We start from the raw sequence: 20,994 nt of genomic DNA on the forward strand, positions 1-20,994 counted from the left end.
CACTTCTCCAGCTTGTCCAGGTCCCTCTGGATGGCATCCCATCCTTCTGGTGTGTCACCTGCACCACTCAGCTTGGTGTCATCTACAAACTTGCTGAGGGTGCACTCGATCTTGCTGTCAATGTCATTGATGAAAATACTGAACAGCACTGGTCGCAGTACGGACCCCTGAGGGACACCACTCGTCACTGATCTCCATCTGGACATTGAGCCATTGACCGCTACCCTCTGGATGCGATCATCCGACCAATTCCTTATCCACTGAACAGTCCACCCATCAAATCCATATCTCTCCAATTTAGAGAGAAGGATGCTGTGGGGGACCGTGTCAAAGGCTTTACAGAAGTCCAGATAGATGACATCCATTGCTTTTCCCTTGTCCACTGATGTGGTAACTCCCTCGTAGAAAGCCACTAGGTTGGTCAGGCAGGACTTGCCCTTGGTGAAGCCATGTTGGCTGTCTCGAATCACCTCCCTGTCCTCCACGTGCTTTAGCATAGCTTCTAGGAGGATCTGTTCCATGATCTTCCCAGGCACAGAGGTGAGGCTGACAGGTCGGTAGTTCCCAGGGTCCTCCTTTCTACCCTTTTTAAAAATTGGCACAATGTTTCCCTTCTTCTAGTCACCAGGGGCTTCACTTGACTGCCATGACTTTTCAAATATCATGGAGAGTGGCTTGGCAGCTACATCAGCCAATTCCCTCAGGACTCTGGGATGCATCTCATCAGGTCCCATAGACTTATATACGTTCATGTTCCTCAGGTGGTCACAAACCTGATCTTCCCTTACAGTGGAAGGGGCTTTACCCCCCTGGTCCCCAACATGTTGTCCATTGACTCGAGAGGGGTGAGGAGAGCGGTTGCCAGAGAAGACTGAAGCAAAAAAGTTCTTGAGTACCTCAGCCTTCTCCTCATCTGTTGATACCAGGTCACCATTCTTGTTCATCAGCGGAGGTACACTTTCTTTAACTTTCCTTTTCTGGTTAATATACCTGTAGAAGCCCTTGTTATTCTTTGCATCCCTTGGCAAGTTCAGCTCCAGCTGCGCCTTGGCCTTCCTGACCCCATCCCTACACAACTGGACAGCATACCTATACTCTTCCCAGGTTACCTGTCCCTGCTTCCACTGCCTGTGCAGTTCCCTCTTGCTCTTTAGTTTGACCAGCATGCCTCAGTCCAACTTAATGCTTCAGTCAAAGGGAAAATCATGACTTAATGCTTCAGTCAAAGGGAAAACCAGACACATTTGTTTGACACAAACTAAAACTGTTTAACATCCATTTCAAATAAATGGGTGTTACGCACCTAAACACATTGCATCACACCTCTTAATTTTTCAGTCATTCTAATTTCCCTAAGGCAAGACACTAGAATAATCACTTTATTGTTATATTTACTGACAATGACCCTCAGAAGGTGATAACATTTTGATCCCATTTGATTACATTAGTCTTAATAGATCCTAATGGAAATACAAGTAAATCTTCTTTCTTATCACTCATTAATTTCAGCAGTCACTATAACTTAACCACTCAAAAGGCTTTAAAGCACACACTGAGTACAAATGAAAGAGAACTTGCATTGCCTTTCACTTATACCTTTAATCTTGTTCACTGAACGAGTTTAGGTTAACTCTAAAAGCAGAGTCCAAGCGTCCCAAGACAGAGTCATCACAGTGCCAGCAGAGGATAACACTACTACGACATGGACAACACAGCAGCAGCCCACAGGAGACAAGACCCAGGAAGCTGTCCACCCAAGAACTCACAGTCTAAGCAAAATCAAATAGACAGGATGTATCTGGAAGCCCATAAAAGAAAATAAATATGACTATTATTATTGACTTACTTCTTGCTGACACTGTAGAAATATTGAGTTGTTAGGCAGGATTTGAGCCAAGCAAGCAGGGAAACGGACTTCTTATAAGGAAGTGTGTCCCATGTGCAGGTGATGCCAGCAAAGGCATGAAGACTGTCATGGGAGAAGCAGGTGGCCCGAGCATCAAGCCTCACACTGCTGAAAGAACAGCCTTCTGGCAAGGACGGTCACCTACAGGCGTTCGCATCCGCTATGTCCAAGATTGCTCCAGCAAGTAAAAGAGAAGTGCACAGTTCCAGTGGGTAGCTGTCATCTATATTTCCCTACCTGATGCCACCTTTAGAAAACAGAGGTCCTGACGTGAGAAATCAGAGTAGTCCACAAATGAGCCAACTGTGCTGAAATCTGGTTTGACTGCAGAGGTCAGGACAGCTCATCAGCCAGCTGCTCTGCTATGTAAGTGTAACGAGACACCCGCAGCTTGCTGCCCCTCCAGTGTAATTGCACATCTTGTTCTTTGTAATCATGCTTACCCACTTATACGCTGCTGTAGAGACATAACTAATCCTCAAAGATCCCACTGAGAGGCAGGCAGAAAAGTATTACCATCCCCATTTTACAGATGGAGAGAAATATATATTACCTACAGGAGTCAGTTAATGACTGGAATAACCTGATGCACTTCCACAGGCCTGGGAAGATTCAGCCTCATGCGTGCTGGCGGCCCACTCGGCCAACAGAGGTCAAATTATTTGTCAAAAGCCATAGGGTGTTACTGCGAGATACAGGATGAAAAGTCTCACAGCACTGAAGCCAGCTTTGTTCTTAGGTCACCGTACAAACCATACCCAGTAAATACCTGTGGTGGGTTGGTTAGGGGGGTTTTTTTTGGGGGGTGGGTGTGGCTGGAGTCTTTTTGTTGTTGTTTTGGGGTCAGTTGGTTTGTTTTTAAACCAACCCATAAGGTATTCGAATTAATAAGAAGCCCAAATAAAACTAAAACTTTTGCTATAGTTCCCCAAGTGGAAGGAAAGAAACTCCCCACAATTTGATTAATACTGAAAATAATTACAATTATTGTTTTCTGCAGCATCCAGAAAATACCATGGTAGCTGCTGACAGAAGAGAGACAGTTACAAATGAAATGCATAATATGTGAAAAACAGAGGACAGCAAAGTACAAATGACATGATGTATATACAGTAAATAATACAGCGAAGAGGCAGCACGATATATTTTTCTGTCTTCTGTTACTACGCTACATGTGTTATTCTCAAACGCCAGGGTAGGTGGGAAAAAAGTTTCAATAGTAATTTTCTATTATTTTTAGGGTCTCAAAGTTAAAATCAAGCAAACGTAACTAGCTATTTCTGTGTTTAAAACCACAAATGATCAATAATAAATCAGTCAACCATCCAAACTTCCAAGACAATAATGAAATGATGTTATTTGTTCTTTAAACAAATCTCTTATGGTATACTTAAATTACATTCTCCATCTTTCTTACGGATTTAGCATTGCTAGGAACTTCAGGAATGGAAAACGATCTTATCAGTTTGGCTTAAACAATCCTCTGACTCCAGAAGGCAAGGTTTTAAACAAAATTATCATCACGAGGCCAAGAGCCAGGTTGGGGAATTGAGCCCACTATTATTTTCAGATCCATTGCTATTGTTCTGTCCCTTTCCAAAGTACACCACCCATCAAAACGGGAGTTATATAGCTTACAACCCTGTACTGAAGTTGCTTCTCATTAGCAGGAAACATTTACAAAGCCATTTTAAATCACAGATTGATGTTTTAGCCAGGTCCACAGACAGAAACATCAATACAGTGGCTAACTAGATAAACTTTCCCCACACACCATCTTTATGCTGCTGTGATCTTTCCCATCCTTCAGTGTTGTTCACCTTTTTAACTCTCTGCTTTAACAAGAGGCAGCAATGTTATTTTTCATCATCCTAAACGGAATCCTCTCTAACCATTTTAGACTTGGGTGGCAGGTGAAAGAAGGAGAGGTTTTACCTCAAAAACTAAGCTATTTGCTGTCAATCTGAGCAGCCAGCTGTTCCAACCAGGCCTTCCTCTGGTCAGGCACTGGCTAGAGCAGCACATCTCCCTTCTCAGCGATGAACAAACAATTCAATACCTGCTCGTCTCATGCATCCGTACAAAAAAAAAAAAAACCACACATGATGCTTGCTTGTTGGTTGCTTATTTTTAGGGCCTCTGCTGAAGGACACGCTAAGGTTTCATGGAAGGCACCACACCTTGGCTTATTTTCTGCTTGAAGATGCCAGCAGGGTTCATTACTGTTAACTAAGTTTGCTCTACCTATATGTCAAGAAAATACGGTTTTCTTCAGCTTTGGAAGTGGATACAGGATTAAATATACCTTGCACAACTGAACTTAGAAGACATGAAGGTGAATTATGTGACACTATATATCCCAAATCCAACATTAACGTAAAAAAATAACTGTTTTAGATAATCAATCCAGCTTGTTTACTAAACTACCTGGCTAACACAGCCAAAAGACAGCAATTTCAAGGGGTTTTATAGATTCACTCAGGAAAACAAAAATCCATTTTCTAGAAGACGACTCACAATTCACCAACTCCTTAAGTCAAAAGAAACATGGCGGAATTCTGCCTTTTTCCAACCTTCTGTTACACAGCTTTACAGTCAAAACACACATCTCGGGATAAATCAACTCACCTGTTTACACCATCTTTCATGTTTCCACATGCACAATTTGCCTACCAGTTTTTAGGGATTATGTAAATAGTTATTAACGTCATGTGGTTTCAACTAGTAGGAGAAAATCCCAGATAAAATTGCGCACCAACTGACCTTTATAGCTTTCCTTTAGCTCACAAAATTAAGCAAGAAAGTCTTGTAATGATCATATCTGCTTTCTAAGTAACACTATTTCAAAAAGGAAGAATGACCTATGAAAATTTTCTTTTTAAAAAATAAAACCGAATTTGCACAAACCACAAAGACACTTGACAGACCAATCACAGGACAATCTCCAAACAATCTAGTATCAAAGTGCATAAATATAAAATACGTTGACACATTTTAAGACCCCAAAAGATTACAACAGTGGTCCTCTAAGATGACCTCTCCACTCCCACTAACAATCATTCAGTACTGCAGGGATCTCTGAGACATAGTGCAGTAGGGTCACTCTTGGATTATATAGCACAAAACAGGTTCGATAAGTTTGTTACAGATACATGTATACTATAGGTAATCAGAAGCCTACTAAGATGAGGTAAGAAAAATAGTCAGAAAATACAGTATTTTTGTTCTCTTTTACAACATGAAAGTATTTGCTTTTTTATTGACAAAAATCTGACTTCTCATTGGAGGACTGTAAATCAAATTCATCAGTTATTTTTTTCAGCAAGCAGAAGTATTCTGGGCCAAAAACTGGGAAGAGGGGGAAAAAAAAAAAGGGGGGGGGGGTGTGGCAAAGAAAAAAAACCAACCCAAACCCACATGGGTAACTTGAGACAGCCGATATGCAACCAAACATTTTCCAGCTCCAGCTGCCATGTCACAACATGGGAAGTTTTATGCTAACAGAGTCTCAGACCCAGCAGTATAGCAGCAAAAGGGCCAAACTTGTATCGCATCAGGTAAAGCCAGCTGTGCTGCAAGCCCAAGCAAGGCAGCAGGCAGCAAGGCAGAGCAAAGCCTGTGGGTCAGCACCCAGCCACAGCCATGCAGGAGAACGGGACACACAAGCCTCATGCCTCAGTTTCCCCACCTGAAGCAACAACATTCACCCACCTCACACCAGAGCACTGAAAAGGTTAACTCCTGTTTGCAAAGTGCTTTTAAAATGAAAGCATGCTTTATTTCTCTCCTTTCAGCGATGGCAGTTATCCTTGCAGAAATCTGAGTAGCCAGGAGCTTCCTATTCAGCCAGTTATAGAAGTCACGGTTCTCTTGATAGCTCTGTGTGACCCACTTCTCCACCTCGAGCCTGCTGTGGTAGTGTTTAAATGTCGAGGAGTTTATCAGTATATAACTGAAATGTTAAGGGGGGGGACCGTATTAGTGGGGACAGGAAAAGGCAAAATTTATGACACATAAAAGGCACTGCTTATTCAGATGAAATTTATTATAGCCCATTTGAGTTAAAATATCACATATGTATGAGACCTTCATGAAACCGTAATCCAGACAGGAGCAGGGAGAAGACTGAGCAAGCTGCGCGCTTATGCAGAAAGAATTTGCTCCTGAAGCCTGGCAGGCAAAGATGTAACTGGCTGCATGTTTGCACGTCTGTTCGGGGCCAGCATCAGCAGCATAAAAACAAAGATCCCTACAGCCCTGAAAATTAATGGGAGGAAGTGAGTTGTGGAAACAAACCAACAAAGGAAGACATATCAAAGATTTCAAATCTATTCAATATTAGACATTGTGGGGTAAAGGCACAATGACTCACAGCTGATTAGCGCTAAACCTAGCTCTTATTGCCTGCGTGCACAGCAAGGAGCAAGACAGAAACCCAAACCCTGCAGGAAGCTTCAGGGGTTTCCAAGACAAAAATGTGAAAACAACCATTTCCATAGAAAGGGCTCTTCCGCAAATTGCTTAAACAAAGTGGTTTTAGTCCATTCCTTCCCTTACACAGAGCGGCTGTGGAGGTTTCCACTTACCCTTCCTGTAACTGAGGCACGGCTACCCCGCTGCTTGTTTGCAGATGGATTCCTGTTTAGTGCCATTAAACGTATAGCGGTACCAGCAGAGCGCAAGGAGTCTGGCCACTGGCCCTTTCCGCTGAGGCTGCCCGTGACTCACTGGCCAAGACATATGTACACACACCCCCCTGCAAGAGACGCACTAAAAGCGGACTTTTGTGTCTCCTTTTCAGAGACTTCTTCCCGCACTGCTGCCTCCATCCACTCTCACCCATCTCTGACCAGCACAGGACTGTACAAGGGAAGTTTGCATTTATAGCCTGCCACAAGCATTGCTGTTTCAGAAGTCAAGGCAGCAACATCAAAAGACATCAGCCTAGCTCATTTCACAAATTTTCAATTCCTTCAAAACCATCTTTCCCCTGTAGCTGACTTCACAACACGTGCTATAACACAGCTTTGGTTTGGTTCACCAATACTGCTACGGCGTGAAAAATTTCAAATACTGAATTAAGGAAGTCATGGTTCAAAGCACCTATTATCAGTTTAATACGTCATCAAGAAATATCATTATTGAATATTTATTTCCTAGATTAAATCATGATCAAAATAGATACCTTTAGCATCAATTAACTAGGAAGCCTGAAGGTAGTGTGACAACAGATGTAGGAGCTACTGTTGTGTTAACAATTCATGCACGGTGCTACAGACAGCTGAAGCTCGGAAACCAGCAACAGCAACTGTCTTTGCGATGACCACAAAGATCTCACCAACTGCTCTCTTGGTAAGGCTTCTCCTAGAACTCACTGGCGTGCTCCATCTCATCTCAAAAAAAAAAAAAAAAAATCTTCCCTCTATTTCTTGTCTTTGTTGAGAAAATAATTAAACCACAAAAAGTTATACCAATGCTAAAAGCTGGGACATAAATAAAGTAGGACATACGTTTCTGCAGAACACAAGACAGATGGTCACAAACTTAACTCTAATTTCCTTCATTTTGAATGAAGTGAAAGATTTTCAGAAAATCCATATGAGGAGAAATATTAAATCAATACACTGAGTATGTTTCGCTTATGTCCTTTTATAAGCCTCATACTTTGTTAAAATTGTAAGCTGTTATTAACAGTATTACTTTTGAAATAAGTAAATATATGCATTATTCTTCAAACAGCAAACACGTAGCAAATTCATAAACCAAGAAATATGTTATATTTGTCACTAGCATTAAATATTCCTGGGGATGTATTTCTGGGCATCCAACAGGAACTCTCACTTCAGAAAGACTCATTTCTCCATACACATACACATGATCCATACACATACACATGATCGCATGTATAGTTAGAGCTGTGTCTGACACACAGGACAGCATTAGCAACAATGGGCAGAATTTAGGAAGTCTTGAAATGAGTATGTCATACAAAGAACAGAGTGTTGGCAGCTGAGCAGGAGCAAGTAAGAAGCCTTATTAAAATGCAAGTTAACAACAGCTAAATTGTATTTACTTTCACATAACTATTTTATGAAATATAACATATGCCTCCTGTACTGAAAATATGAACTTATTGGAAAATAATGAAAATTCAGCTCAGTGTCAGTGAATATAGCCGAAGCACAAGAAACAACATGGCTTAACATGGGCAAATATTTTTTTAAAAAAACAAAACAAAACACCACCCCCCCAATCAAAAAAAAACCCCCACCAAAAAACCCAGCACTATCCTGTTTTTATCCTCCTTGAAGTTCCTTAATTCACCGTAATACTGGTTATAGTTGCTTTGAATTATCATACCAAACATATAATTTCACCATGAGTTTCATTGTAAGCAACGTTTACAACTCCTGGAGTTTGGTGGTTATCTGAAAACTATTCCTTTCACTCTTTTTCAGTTTTAATGCACATTTTTAGCCTTTCTATTTGCAGAGAGTATCTAGAATATGTGCTCACTGAAGCCACAACAGCCAGTAGACAGAGGACTTTCCTCTGGGCATCTTTCTTGAAAAATTTCAATAGCGTGACTTGCTATATACAAACATCTTACATTGGTAATACTGTTTGGTAAGCAATGCTGCCTCTCTGAGTCTAGACAAGCACTGCGGTACCGTTTCAAAATGTCTACAAGGAGGCAAGGTGTCCAATTCCTGGCCAGCTGTGGGCTTGGTGGCACTGCCTTGAGCTCTGCAGTAAAACGAACAGCTCATTACTGAACTTTGAATTTTTAGCATCCTTTTTAAACTCTTGCGCAAATAAGGAAGCACCCCAGATAAGCAAAGGAACACACACACACACACAAAGTAGATGCTATGATTTGTGCTAACGAGACAGAAATAGCAGCATGACCGAGACCCAAGTACACGATATGACACGTGCAGCTGTCCAAATAGCGCTGCTGTCGGTGTCACTACATGCTAATGGCATTCCCTTCTGCTTGGCCTTGTGTCTCCGCTTCAAACAAGAGCTTAAAAATTCAGGCACTTCCAGCTCCACCTACTCACTTAAACAAATAGGAAAAATAGCCACACAACTAGTTAAGATTTCACTCACTTTGGAAAGGATTCAAGAAAGCTTGGATCATATGGCAAGAACCCAAGTATCTCTTATTTCCAGAGTATTAAAAAAACGGTGGCAAATTTTTATTTTCTTTCCATCCTTATGAAGGTCTTTTTCAAAGGCAAAGAAGTAGAAAAGAAAATGCATTTACATCTCCTGTACAGCAACAATTAACATAATATTGTGAAAATACCAGCAGAGGAATCTCTAAACTGTTTACCTGTCATCTCCACAAGAAGATGTTTTGCTGGAGAAACTACTTTCTGGTGATGTACTGCATGCGTTTTGTGCACTTCTTTTACGTTTGAAATGCCCTAGAACAATTTCAAGCACATGAACATGAATTAGAAATATCCCCAATGGTTTACCAGTCCAGCAGAGGTATGCCATGGTGCTGTGATGTCTCCTATTTTTTTTTTTTTTTAAGCAAACCTCACCTTAATTTCAAGGGAAGAAAAACACATTTTATTTATTTTGAGATTTATACTCTAATTGTGTTGTAATCCCAGCATAACGCGGTGGATCCAGCACCCCTGCCACTTCAGTTCCTTCCTCATAGCACCCATGCAACTAATAAGATACTAAGAGCTAAATTATCATCCAAAAGACCTTTCTTCTCTAAGTGATTATGTGTCCCTGCAACAGAATCTACTCAGTGCCAGCAAAACCCAGATCAAACAATTTTAGTAGTTTTTGGGAGCATGCGTATTTTGTAAATTCTGGATGCCATCACATGAACTTGGACGTAGATATCAGTTTCAGATTCTAAACTGGAAAATTTTGTATAGACCAAGTCAAGGGGAGAGGAAAGAAGAAAAAAAAAAAAAGAGCGAGCAGCTTATTTGTGATTTAACCGTGGCACCTGAGTATTAGAGACTAGCTAAATACAGCAAGATACACACCATTTCTTTCCTAACTAACAAGAAGGGAGCTAAAACAAAGAAGTATTTATCTACCTTGTTAGCCTAAGACATTTTCAGTGAAATACAGGTCTACTCTTGGTCTGTAGCCCGCCAGATGGACTCTGCTGCACACAATGAACAGAAGTGCTCACACCACAGGCATCGGTGATCAGACACTCAAGGTAATCAGACACTGAAGAGCATACCAGGCATTGCTACACCTTCTCCTAAAATGTCTAGACAGCCAACAGAAAGCACCTTCTCACAACCAATATAATTTTTACTCGGGACTCCTGTTCTCCTGTGGCCTTTTGTAGATGTAAAAGAAAATATAGATGGTCAGCCCTGGACACTGGGGCTTTTTACCAGCTTTAAATTATCTTGAGAAAATATAATTGCTTCAAAGGAAATTAAACCTAGACACCAAAAGCAATGCAGAAAAATCACCTACTGAAAGCAAGCATCTCTTTGCCAACATATCGATAAAGCACCAAATGCATTCAGAGCCCATAGAAATCTAGCAGGTTGATGGTTTACAGACACTTGTTTAAAAAAACCAAACCAAAATACCCTATATGTAGTTTAAGAGAGAACTAACACAAAGCTCAGAGCCCAAGATTTCTGCTTGGCCTTGGCTGCAGGAAGAGTTTATACCCCATGCAAGCAGCTCACAGTCACCCACGCATTGCCCCATTCGGGCTGCTGCCATTGCCACGCACCTGGGCAGAAAGGCCAGGTGAGGGTGAAGAAAGGCAAGTTTGATGGAAACACTCAACATCTGTGGAAATTAATGAGTTCATTTTAATTACCTCCCAACAGAAAGATTAAATAGGGTGCAACTGGTGATATGAAATTGTCCTAATGGGTTCCACTGCTTGAATCCACTGCTCATCAAGTTGAATTGATTTTTAAACAGTGGAAATTCAAACAACTCCCATGAGAAACTAACATAATTCCCATCTCAATCAAATGCTTTGTGATAGTTACATATAAAATGTGATTTTTGAGGAGGGAGAGTCGATTATTTCTTCCCCTTTCATTCCTATAGGAGACCTGGTAAATTGATAGTGTTATCAGAACAACACTGGAATACTAGCATGAACTGAGGATGAAAAGTGTACAAGCATACTATGAATACTATTTTGCAAATAACTCAAAACTTCATTTTTTAATAAAAGCAGTAGCTAAGTATCTTGAGTGCTTAAAATAGCAGGACAGTTAGGCTATTGTTAAATTCTTTATAATCCCAACCTTCCAGAAATAAATCTGCAAGTATGCGAACACCTTTAAAGTAATTTAAGATTGCAATTAATTTATATTTTATAGTATGCTCCCAAAGCAAAGATTTCAAATTTTGCTGCTAATTTTGAGTATCCAACTGAGCTACTTCAAGTGTACCAAAATTCAGAATGTGCCATGAATCCTTTACAGAGTTTCTACTCGGGCATGAACAATTTTTGAGCAAAAATCACTACTGAGTTCAAGGAAGTCCTGACTTCAGCAAAAAAAGACTGTGTATTTTAAATAAAAATAAAAAAAACACTGTTGTACAAAAACAATCCCCATCTTTTCACCTGTATATAAAAAGATTTCTACATAAATACACAAAATATCATACAAGTTTTTGGACAAGCCTTTTTGCATGAGCTCTGAAGACAGACTCAACTTCAACTATTTCCACTTCATTTCATCAGAAAAAGATTTGAAAAATATCTATCTAGAGCTGAAAATATCTATCTAGAGCTGAAAATATCTATCTAGAGCTGAAAATATCTATCTAGAGCTGAGATGCTGCCTGACAAGTCTTATCTCACAAGTGATTAATGTGCTGACAATTTGCCAAAAAAGAGTCCGTTTATCCGCTCAGTGGGCAAGCAAACATTCGTGAGGACAATTGGTATCTATGCAAGGCAGCCACAGACTGACTGGTCATCAGGTGTTAAATAGCAACTGACATTTTAAATGAAATCCAAGGGCTGTCAGCATCAAAGGTTCACTGAACTGGAGCAACTGAAAGAAAGGCAAAGGGAAGGGAGCAAACAAAATAGCTGTATGTCTTCTCAGTGGCAGTTCTGTCTGTTTAATTTTATTTTTGCTAATCGATACCATAACAATAAAGCATTTCCAATATTGGTTTTGTGTAATTCTTCTTCATTAAATCATACTTGCATGAAAGGAAATCAAACTCGCACAGCTTTAGAGAGAGGCTCTATTCCAGGTAACATCAAAGACTAAAACAAGGGGAGGAAGAAGAAAAAACCACCCTGCGCAATGTTAAATACCTAACAGGAGATGACAAATCAAATGGGAATTACTGTGGTAAAAACATAATTAAAAACTTGATTGAAGTTAAACAGAATTTACATAACACTGCAAATTAACTTTACGCTGAAAGTATTCACTGGGAAAGCAATAAAAAGGCATTTCATTAGTAATCTATATTTAAACAATATGTACAATGGAGTCGTTCTAATGAGAAACATAGGGTTTTTAATAACAGCAGTTTCCAATGGCTGCCAAGAGACACTGCTATCACTGAGATTTCTGCACATAAACAAACAATCTTTGGCAATGCCATGTGTGGACTGTAGCCATGAGACCCTGCACAGGTTGGTACTCTAAGGCTTCTTGTTACAAATTAACTGCATTTAAAACACTAGTACACAGCCCTGGGCTGCCCATTTAGCACAGGCCTTCTGACCTTGCGTGAAAGAATAGTCCTGTTTCAGTGGAACCAAGATTTCTGTTTGTCTTGAAGTTTTCTTTCATAAAGAATGTATTATTCTTAAAGTTTTCAGGAACACACAGCTGTCGCTATGACATTTAATTCCCATCTCTTTAGGGACACAGACTATTTGTGATAGCAATGAAGAATCACATTGCAATCATTAACTAAGTCACATAACACAGAGTGACTGGTAAAATAGTAATAATGAAAACAGTAATAACAGCACATTAAATATAAACTACCCAAACGCATACCATTCGTCTCCAAATGCTAAAGTCAAAATACATACATAAGAAATGCACTATTACAATCCCAAAATGGAAACTTCCTACAACATATGAGGGAGAACATAAATTCAGTTTATCCCAGATTTCAGAGGGAATCCAAAAAGATTCTGTTCACTTAAGGATTTCTCACTTCTTCCTTATATCAGACAAATATGTTTTGGTCTTTTTCAAGCCACAGATTCCTCACAAATTCTGTTGAAAGTGTAACAGGCTTGCAGCAACAAGCCTGCTTGGTCACCTTTTATAAATAATCCAGTTGTCTCCTCAGGTCACCCACCCACAACCTTAAACCCATGACATAAAACCAATGGGATAGTTTACGTCGGTATCGTTTCCATATTTTTACTTTTCAAACCAAGTGACAAAGTCCATAATTTCAAAAAAGGATTAAGCTGCCTTCAGGTGCAGGCAGACACTCATTGCACTTCCTGACTAGAACTGGGTTTTCAACACTTAGATGGCAGCTTGGTGCTATCTCTACCTTTCTCTACTGAAAACGTTTTAGAAAGTCCGTCCCAGGGAACAGTGACTTTGAAAGAAAAATAATCAATCAAGAGAATAAAATTAATCAAAATCTTCGTTAACAAAAACAAAACACAAAAGTTTCTTCTGACAGACTTTCTGACCTAACACAAGTATTTTTATACCTTTCCCGTAAATATCTGCTGTGTATTTTGGGTACTATAAAGTAGTATCTAGGAAAACAAAGTAAAACCAACGAAAGCAAGATTTGTTCTGTGTCTTGGAATGATAAACATCAGAGAGCTGCACATGAAAAGGCGCACTGGGTACTATGAAACTATGATGTTGAAATCGATGCTACCTTAACTAACACACTCTACAATATTCAGAGCAAAAGACTTGATTTCTCTGGTTGACATGTTTCCAGCTTACATAAAAGGACTTAAGTGAAATGGCAGCAAGCCAAGTGATTTACTTCCCAAAGTGCCCCAAACACAAGCCACAAGAGTAGGTATCAAGGAAGATGCTCTGCAGACTAACCTGGAGCCTGTAGAATAAGGAGCTCTTCCAAGACACGGGAAACAAGGATTGCAGGCTTTCTGCTTACCGCAGAACTACTGCACTCACTGAGAGATTGTCTACATTCACCCTCCCCAGTTTTGTGGATCTGTATTTTAGGAATCAATGTTTTTATTTTTCTATGCCATTAAGAAGAAAAATCTTTAAACAATATAAGTGTCTGAGACATGTTTTTTATCAAATTGAGCTTGTTTTGGTTTTTATGTCAGTAAGAAAGAAAACAAGCAAATGGTGTTTCATCCTGTTTTGGCTGCTGAACTGCATTAAAAAATATATACATTGAGATTGATTTCCTCCCGTTATCTACCAAATTTTCAACAAACATTTGTTGAACACTTGTAAATCACACCAGTTTTACTTCTTCTGTCCAAAAAACCACAAGTTCTAGCATTATTTTTCTCTCTAAAACCTGTATTTATTTTTTAAAAAAAGAACAAAAAGCAAAACAAACCAGAACACTCTGTCTTGCCTAAGCACATGAATACCAATGTCATCTCCACACATGGGACTTTTTGTAGTACAAAGGAGACTGCCAGCTTACAAAGTTGCTAACCAACACTAACTATGATGAAAGGCAATCTCAAATAAAACACCCTAAAGATAAGAGAACTAGCTGGAAGAGAACCCCATCACATTTACTCTAGCAGCCACTGGGAAAAAGTATGCATGACATTATTCCAACAGCTGCGCTAGTGGCCTAAATTGTCAAGTTATACGTTGCTCCTCTGCTAAAGGTTGCACACAACTTCCAGATTTAAAATATTTCACGCAAATTGTCGCATCCAAAAAATATTTGACATTATGCATGCGAGATGTGCATATTCCGCAGGTGTTCCATGGCATTGAAAAATTTAAGGCCAACTTCCTTCCCACTTCCCGAGACCTGCACCCATTCTGCTGTTACATCGAATTGCAGAAATTACCACAAACGACGTTCCTTTAGAAGAGAGACGGAAGCAGCCCCAAATCTCGCAAAGTAGATGGTAAATCAGGTAAGATGTACAGCGAGTAGCATGATAAACCTCACGAGAATCTCTCTCCTGGCAGAGCAGATCCTCCCATGGGGTCAGTTTGTTGTGCCAAGGCCAGATTTCTCCAACTGGCAGAGAAGGGTGGGAGGAGGCACATTGTCCTCGGGCTCACCCAGGAGAGATGAGCTCAGGGGAAAGGAATTGCCCCATCAGTTCCGAGAAGAACATGGACACACCAGAAAGCAAGTTGCACTCAGTGCTTTTCCTTTTATAACACAGTGTATTTATACTCAAGAGAACGCAGCTCACACCCAGTATCCACCCAGGTCGGAAAGACTACGCTTTCACCAGAGGGTATAGAGGAGGCATGTGTTCCTAAAAGCCTTTTCTATGCTAGCCTTATACTGTATCCTGAGGACAATATGCAGTGTCAAGGGGATGCTGGATTTTGGGGCAAAAGGACATAACTAGAGTTTGCAGTGAAAAAAATAAAATAAAATAAAATAAAATATAGTGTTGCAGTAAAAACTACTTGCAGCCAAGACTGCAAGTCCATTGTGCTACGCGCTGTGCAAACACAAGAGCATGAAATGATCTTTATTTCAAAAAGCTTGTAATTCAATGAATAAAGAAAGAGAGAAAATCCATAGCATTTTTTTAAGGCTACTTATAAAAATATGAATGCCTGGAATATACCAACAGATGGGTTTTGGTAAAGTTGTTGCAAGCTTTATATTTTTCTTTGGACAAGAGCTATCAAATTAATTATACTTAGGCTATTTGAAGACAACCGTGACTTCACGTATGTATGTTTAGAAAAGGGATATTGTGGGAAAAACAGAGCCAATGATGAGTGGGAAACTGAATATTCAAATTTACTCTTAGGATTACTGAATATAAGTCAGCAACATGGCAGGAAAAGCTTCCCCAAAACCTCTAACATCTGTGCCACTCCACCATGCACAACAAAGGTCCATCCTCTTCTCCCCCTTCCAAGGGTATGCCACACTGGCCGGCACGTAACTGCAGTAAAGCCATTAGCTCATATCCAAAAACAGGACAGCTGTGGTGTACAGTGACACTAACTGCTGGCTTGAGCTTGTACAGGGCTGAGACAGCTGTCACTGTACTGTGGTACATTTTATTTCTAAATGGTCAGTCTACACCAAACCAGCTCAGCTGTATCTGGGCAGATATCCTAAAAATCAGAAGCAAGCAGTACTTTCCCACACGTCAAATGCTCAAGACAGCCCTGTTGCATAATCTCAGTCTCCAAATTAGAGTCAACCAACACAAAGTACTCGGTACCTAAATCCATTCCAAATGAAATTGATTAAGAAGAGACAAGAAACATAAGATTGCTTCCTTAAGCAAATGAACAAGAGGACATGATGGGCTAGGTCCTACAACTGCCACCTCCCTTGAGGTGACCTTATTCAAGGTAACTCTGTTTCTCAGTGAGGATAATGGAAATTCAGTTCCAAACTCCATTGGAAATTCTGTTTTCCAAATCAGGCCAGCAAACCCAAACGACAAACAGAAGCCAAGTGTGCCCAAACTTCCTATTGGCACAAGTGTTTCCAAACACATCCTCTATACTGGGAGAAAGTGAAAAGTGATGTAAAAACCTTCTGCCATAAACATCTAGCCATGCACTTGACAATCTGAAACTATCTGCAACCCCTATTATACCTGAGGAGGCTGTGGCAGAAGAGCAGATATGGGCACATTTATGACTTTAGCACACACATTTTTTTAGCATCTTAAACCCATCCTATCCAAAATGAGGACAGGGACAGCAGCACAACTTCTACAGAAGGATCCAGTATTGCTAGACCTGCAAGGGATACAGCAATAGCCACTGCTGCAAATCCCTAAATAGAGCAGATAACAGAAATATGAAGAAGGTAAAATGAATAAAGGTCTCATCCAGTGAACTGGGAAGAACCCAGAATATAAAGCATTATACAAGTCCTCTGCTCTCACCAAGTCTGAGCACTGCTGCTCTCCTCAGTTCAGCTCAAAATAGCCAGCATGTCCAGCAACGTTGCTAAGTCCTCTCAGCACCAACTGATTTCCAGAGGACCTCAGAGGAACTGCCCAGGACTTCGCAACACCCAAATTCTGTATCAGTATTGGTGCCTGTCCATTCCCCCTTTACCTTGCCCGTGGCTCAGTTCACACGACCACTTCTCGTCACTGCAGGCAGCACTTCATGCAGTCAAAGTTCTCTGCAGACAGCTGCATGCAATTAACTCCACGGGTGCACAAGGAGCGAGGTCAGGAGCTGCCCTTGCAGGACTGACATCTACATGCAGGAGCTGACATCTATATGCAGCTGTCTTTACAAACTGTAAGTCTGAAGGCAAAGGTAAGCTTTCCAAAATTGTAGACAGTAGCAGAAATTAAAGTCTAGACTAAAGATACTCTTGAACTACATCTTGACCAAGACCAAGGGACTCTGCCCTGAAACATGGCCAGGCTCGGCATGGTATCCTGGAATGGAGCAAATGCTTCCCTCTTCCTCATAACCCAAGAGCTCAGCAATACAACTGCAACACAGCAGCCATGGCAGCCACAGACACGATTTAGGTGGAAAACCAGAATGTACATAAAAGTGCAAACCAAGCACTTTTGTAATTTTTTCATAAGAGGAGGAAGAAGGCTTTACCTTTCGGCTGTGCAGCATTTAGCATTTAATACTACTTGTTTGAGTCACCTGCCAGATGCTGTTGGCAAAACAAGCAAGTTGAAGACAAATGGATCTCACACATTAAAAACCAAAAAAAGTCTTTTCATTAAAAACGTATGTTATGGGTTACAAGTAATGACAAAAAACAAAAACTGTTCCTTCAGAAGAAGGATCTGTATCTTTCTGTGCAGATAATCTGTATTTTCATTTAGTGACGTGTTGCACAGCTAAGAATTTTTCATAAACTGAGAAAAACTGATTTAACTCACCAGATTTTATTCAAGAAAAACAAAAAGTAATCTGTCCTCTTTGAGACTGCTAGCCACTGGGAGAGGCCAGTATTTTTAGCTGAGCATACAAAGCTTTTGCTGTCTCTCTCCCCAACCCAGCCTCAGAATCATCTCACACGACAGCCATCTCCAAAACTGTACTCTGACCTGCCATTAAGTTCTTTACTCGTTATGAATTAGCTCTGAGACTTTTTTACTGACACTCTATGTACATCTATGCACGAGAGCATATGTGACTACATGCATATTGTGTGGATTTATTTTAGACAACATTTACAAATTAAAAAAAAGTCAACAATGTGGCAGAACCCTCTTGTAAATGCTCTCTTCCCACTTCTAGCGAGCTTACTGGAAATAACATCAACTCAGCAGTCCTTGGGAAGTGAGAGTATGAGTTAATACATGTTAGCTAATTCAAAAGGTCTTCTACAAATCTAATAATTATACTTCATTTCATATACAAAGGTCATCATTAAATTATTTACAGTTTTGTATTTCAACAGATTAATACTTCAGCAGTAATTTACTTAATATAAGAAATAATACCACAACATTAATTACCTGCAAACAGCAACACTGCACAGATTTTAACAGGGTTCATTGGGAGCCATACAATATTTTTGCTAGTGTGCACACACTTTGGCCATTTTTAGATCATGTTATATATTTAAAAAGAAAAGAAAATCCAAATCTAACAGTCTCTTTTAGTACTCTAAGTCAAAATAAATGAGATCTAGTTGAAAAGCTGAATAATTTCCAGTTCTGAGAGAAGAGGAAGCGGGAACTGTAACTGAGGTTGCAAAACAGTGACACAGACAGCTAAAGCAACGACACAACAGAGCAGTTCGCATAAAAACCAAGACTGAGCCAAAAAACCTCTTAAGAGGCATTACTACACAGTTATAACATCATAACAGAGCACCGTCATGATCTAGTAAGAGGGCCTCAAGTTTTAGTATGGCTGCGACAGAAGAAGGGGCTATTTATCCCATAAAGATCCTGGTTTCCCCACCTCTCATCTGCAGGCCAGGTTGACAAACCAGAACTGACAGAAATGTCACATGAGATGAAGCAGACTGGGTGACTACTACAGGATAGACACAAAAGGCTGGCTTACTTATGAAAAGGGGAAGAAGAAAAAAAAAAAAAGAGTTGGCATAATTGCTTGGACTTTAAAAAGCCTGGGCCATTAAAAGGCAAGGCATAAGGAAATACCTGGAGACCCAAGGATGCAAGATTACTTCAAAAAAGGGAAAAACCTACTGCCTCCCAATCTCAAGCACAAATGTTTCAAACTTTGACCCTCTGAGCTTACCAAGTCATATCCAGATCCATTTGCTTCTGTGTTTGCACTGACAGGCTGAAAAAAATATGTCCCTTCCCTCTCATTGGGCCTAGCACTTAAATATTTAAAAGACCTGAAAAATGCATCCAACATCCACAAAATCACGCAACATTGATCTTGACCTTCTGGAAGCGGAGGAGAAAGTCTCCTAGCTGGTATACAAACAGCAAACTGAAACGGCATCCCACCAGCACAACACTGCCATATTTGCCTTGTTCCTTATGAAGCGGTCATGGAGTTGAATTCAAAAATAAACATGATACACCAAGCAACTGCTAGCAATAGTTTAATTTTCATGGAGGACAATAAAAAAAAAATATCCTGATTTTGTTTTTTCCAGTTGCACAACAGTTGGATGGAAGGAAGCCTTGGCCCCAGCAGAAGACACATTATCTTGCTGACCTCCCCCCAGAGGGATGGAGGTACAGAAGGTGCACATGGGCTAGGGGTGAGGGGATGGGGCAAAGTGGGCTTGGAGGGGGCGTTTGGGAATGGGGAGAGGAACTTGGCTTTCCTGGACGAGATGGGTTTACCACACTGAGTTCAGGCCTGAACAGCACAGCTGTAAGTTATAAATGTCGAGGCAGGCCAAGGCAAGTGGCATGCCCTCCAGGCTGCCCAATTCCAGGCAATTAGAGCCAGCGGTGCCCTTGGCTCCCTGGTGGGTGCCTGGACAGAGGCACAGCAGTGGGGAAGAGCTTGCCAGATGGGAGAGCAAGCAGGGAGGGGAAGAGCACTGCTTTATGGCAGTATGGTAAATCAATTGCATTTTTTATTTCCACTGCTGAATATTATTACACTCTCTCCATGGCTTTTATGAATGGTTGCCTTACACCATAATGTATTTGCCAGAAATCAATAGTTTCTTATCCTTGCAAACTAGAAGCCAATGTCACCGCCCTTCCAGCTTGCAGATCAACTAGCACTGCCCACTGCATCCAGAACAGGAAAACTGGTTTCTTACTTGTCGCATTTCATACAAATCTTCAGCTAGGAAAGTGGAGATAAATACACCTATTTCAAGGCAGCTGCCAATAGCTTTTAAATCAAAGCCTGTGTCTTAAAATATGCTTTTCCATTGAGCAAGTATGGAGGGACCATCACGGGCCCTCATGAAAGAAACAGCTCATACCAGGAATATGAGCATTTTTAATTGCCTCATCAGGATGTGCTAGGGATGGTTTACCCTCAAGAGAGCTGGAAGGGAAAGATGCTCTTATACAATTCAAATGACAGTAGCAAAATTCACTATTCTAAATACAAGTAATATATAGAGGACCAACTGTGAAAGGTGATGCTCGTTTACGTAACAGTTTTAAATACAACAATTTTTTAACTCACATGAGAAAAAAAACCCACAACAACCAGAAGAGACACCATGACTGTAATTAAGACATAAAAAAAAAGACATGATACTCTACATGTCTCATAGCTTTCTCCACAAAATCCCTTTCTTCCTCTATCAGTCCTCTGCTGAATCATCCAAATTCCACTTTCCAGCCTTTGCTCCAAAGATCAAGCCAAGTTCCCTAGAAAATCTTGTTCTGAATTTTAAAAAAGCTTGTAATTGTTTCCCTCTCTGCTACAGAACCTCCAAAAGCAGGAATAACCTTTTCAGGTAACATCTGTATATCCCTTTAGCCTCCATACTGTTTTCAATTTCACTTTGCTTGGTTTAAAAATTTTCTCTGCTGTAAAGGAGTTAACAGCAAT

General features: G+C 40.4%; 1 protein-coding gene across 10 annotated transcripts in view; it reads right to left on the bottom strand.

The window, feature by feature from the left end:
* The window catches only part of ZMIZ1 (zinc finger MIZ-type containing 1), a 365,884-nt gene that overhangs the window by 256,459 nt on the left and 88,431 nt on the right, over positions 1-20,994 (bottom strand). Inside the window, exon 1 of one of the 10 annotated variants that reach the window (XM_072869882.1) lies at positions 9,246-9,310. The exons of 8 other annotated variants lie outside the window; for them this stretch is intronic. The gene's annotated coding sequence lies outside the window, so the exon portion shown is untranslated. Of the gene's footprint in view, positions 1-9,245; positions 9,311-20,994 lie in introns of those variants that run through there. One more of the 10 variants, XM_072869880.1, reaches the window with a different exon arrangement.

The sequence above is a fragment of the Ciconia boyciana genome, chromosome 8 (genome assembly GCF_034638445.1).
Source record: "Ciconia boyciana chromosome 8, ASM3463844v1, whole genome shotgun sequence".
Lineage (NCBI taxonomy): Eukaryota > Metazoa > Chordata > Aves > Ciconiiformes > Ciconiidae > Ciconia > Ciconia boyciana.